This window comes from Cannabis sativa, chromosome 8 (assembly GCF_029168945.1).
Source record: "Cannabis sativa cultivar Pink pepper isolate KNU-18-1 chromosome 8, ASM2916894v1, whole genome shotgun sequence".
NCBI lineage: Eukaryota > Viridiplantae > Streptophyta > Magnoliopsida > Rosales > Cannabaceae > Cannabis > Cannabis sativa.
This window is the reverse complement of record NC_083608.1, coordinates 6908892-6912327: the sequence shown is the minus strand read 5'-3', so window position 1 is coordinate 6912327 and position 3436 is coordinate 6908892. Positions and strand designations below refer to the sequence as shown.

At 38.6% G+C, this 3436-nt stretch overlaps 1 long non-coding RNA gene across 1 annotated transcript; it reads right to left on the bottom strand.

Moving 5' to 3' along the window:
• Positions 1 to 293: 293 nt before the first annotated feature.
• On the bottom strand, positions 294 to 2322 carry LOC133029943 (uncharacterized). The gene is made up of 3 exons (XR_009683870.1): positions 1928 to 2322; positions 1002 to 1064; positions 294 to 525 (listed from the first exon to the last, which is right to left on the bottom strand). It is a non-coding gene; the product is annotated as an uncharacterized LOC133029943 (long non-coding RNA).
• Between the last annotated feature and the right edge of the window lie 1114 nt (positions 2323 to 3436).

Genomic DNA, 3436 nt, shown 5'->3' with positions numbered 1-3436 from the left:
ATTGAGGTATCACTTGCTGTATGTGGGCACTACTCTAACACTAAGAATTTTGAAATCTTTAGGAAGAAGAGAGAGAGGGAGTGGTCGGCCAAAGATAGGGAGAGAGAGAGGCTAAGTTTTTTCTGAATGAAAAGTAGAAAATATAGTGTAAATTTCCTGAAGCCTTCACTATCTATTTATAGTGTAACGCCCTAAATAATTAGGCACGCTACCCAAAATACTTATGAAGCCCTAATCCCCTAACCGGGATTACTAATTAAAATAGCGCAGAATTTAAACTTTTATATTAAACAGACTGAAAATAAACTTGTAATATATTTAAACTTTTCAAAATAGTTGGGATCCCAAAAATATTTACAAACTTATTACAAGTTCTTTCTTACTAGCCGACCTAAGCGGCAAAACAGAATACAAAAGTCAACACTGTTAGACCCATAACCCGCTTGGTCTGAAGTGGCATGAACATGTACATTCTTCGCCCTGCTCCTGAAACTCATGGCTGATCAGCTAATGCCTTACCCTTTCCTGCACAGTAGAGCACCCGTGAGCCAAGCCCAGCAAGACAGTATAAATCATAACAAATATATTATGCTCATTCACATATGTCTGTATAGCACAGACCTGATCATTATTTCATCATGCCCATTTATGTCTACGTGGCGTAGACCTATGTGTTGCACTCACACATCTAATTAAATCTACGTGACGTAGACCCACATGTTACTTTCACACGTCTAAATACATTAAGGCCTTAGAAGCGGTTCATCTCGGTTATGAGTACCGAGTCCAACCTGATTATGCCTTGAGCACATAATCCTTAAATCTCATTTCAATTAACATGGCATGGCATTTATACACATATATCACTAGGGTAATAACCCTAGGCTATTAAACCGTTCCTATTAGGGTAATAATCCTAATCCCGGTTACTTAACATTCATGCATATCATTCTCAACATAAGCGCCACTGCGCATACTCTACGTGCTAATCACTGTCTTACCTGTTGTCCCGCAATAGTAGAGATTCCAAATCCCCGGGTGCTCCTGACCAGGTGCCGGTAATCCTAGTCACACACAATCCGGGATTTTCACAAATAGGGTTAACCCCTGATTTCACATTCATAAAATAAATTCATGGCATTTCAAATACAGATAATCACATAGAGCTCGAAAAGAGCTTTCCAACGGTATAAAGAACATCCCAAACGGAGTCCCGAGTCAAAAGTTATGGCCAAAACAAATTTCAAAGATTTCCCGGAATGAACTCCAACCGAATTCGGATGAACCAACCGGAATTCCGGTTGTCTGGCAGAACACGAAATTTCTCAATCTTTAAACCCCCAAAACTCACTCAAATCATCCCCAAACATTCCCAAACTTTCCAGAGCATCAATATATGTCATAATAAACATATTCCACAACTTAAACCCAACAATTGCACTAAAAATCAAAAGGTGCCATTAAAGCACCAAGCTTGAGTTCCATGAACTCAAGCTTGCTTTTCACAACCAAAATCACAATTAATCCACTTAGAGCAGCTAGGAAATATTATAGGGTCTAAAACACATATTTATGCATCAAAATTCAACAATAAACCCCATAATTTCAGATTGCACAATAATTAAAATCATGCCTTAAACTCCAAAACTTCAAGCTCTAAACTTGAGCTTCAAACTAACATCTTTCCAATATTTTCCAGCAGCTCAAGACCAAATAAAACATGTATTTTCAACCTAGAAAATACCCTAAAATCTTACTCCAAACTCAACAAACATAAGTCCCAACTAAATCATGCAATTTCACCAAGATTAAACACCAAACTTAACAACATGCATACACAAGAACACATCAACTATACATGCTATTAAAGCATAAAATTCAGCAAGCAAAATCAATTAGAAACTCAATTAAAAACTGTAGAGAATACCTCAAGACTAAGCAAGAATAATCCCCACAATCAAGCTCCAAAAATTAGCTCCAATTCACACCAATTTTCTTCAAATTCAACTTGAAATAACAAGAGGGTTTGGGAGAGAGAGGGGGTCGGCCAAGAGGAAAGCAAAACCAGAAAATTGCTTTTCATTTCATCAAAAATCAATTTTAATCAAACATAGTAAATAAGGGTCAAATGACCAAAATGCCCTCATGGCTTATTATTCACACCTACACCCTCACAAGGGTAAATAAGTCATTTCAATACTCAATTAATTTCAAATAAATTTCAGATTATCATTCATCAAATAAAATGCCAAATAATCAATCCAATTTACATTTCGGGCCCGAACCCGGTTCGGCCCGAAATTCCCGGTTGTGACTATACCGCGCTAACCTGTCAGAACACACCTGAAAAGACAACACAGGCATACTATATAATAATATAGTTATATTAAGCACGTAATTAAATTAATTTCATCATTTTACCCTTCTCGGGTCATAATTACCAAAATGCCCCTGGCTCACCAACGGGGTCTTTAATATATTAAAATTCATATAAATCACATATATTGAATTATATAATAATATAATTCCTCCATTATATATAATTATCTAGTTAGGGTTTTGCTAATCCATTTCTTAATTCCGGGTATTACAATTACCCCCTCCTTATAGAAATTTCGTCCCGAAATTTACCTGAACAACTCCGGATATTTCTGCTGCATATCCGTCTCGAGTTCCCAAGTTGCCTCTTCTACTTTACTGTTCCTCCACAATACTTTCATCAGTGCCACTGTCTTGCTTCTCAAGACTTTTTCTCTTCTATCAAGTATCTGCACTGGTTGTTCCTCGAATGACAAGTCCGGCTGAAGTTCCAATGCTTCATAACTCAGAACATGGGACGAGTCTGAGACATATTTCCGAAGCATTGAAACATGAAACACATTATGTACAGCTGCCAGCGCTGGGGGCATAGCCAACCTGTACGCTACTTGCCCTATCCTCTCAAGGATTTCAAAAGGTCCAATGAACCTCGGGCTAAGCTTTCCTTTCTTCCCAAAGCGTTTTATGCCTTTCATCGGAGATATTCGGAGAAATACCATGTCCCCGACTTGAAAATCAATATCTCGACGCTTTGGATCAGCATAACTCTTTTGCCTACTCTGAGCCGCGAGCATTCGCGCTCTAATCTTATCAACTGCCTCACTTGTTTTCTGAACAGCTTCGGGACCCAGGAACTTTCTTTCACCCACTTCATCCCAGTGAATGGGCGATCTACATTTTCTTCCATACAAAAGTTCATAGGGAGCCATCCCGATTGTTGCCTGATAGCTGTTATTATAAGAAAACTCGATCAGGGGAAGGTACTTTACCCATGATCCCTCAAAGTCAAGCACACATGCCCGTAGCATGTCCTCTAAAATCTGAATGGTCCTCTCGGATTGCCCATCCGTCTGAGGATGAAAAGCTGTGCTGAACTTTAACTGAGTTCCCATAGCTC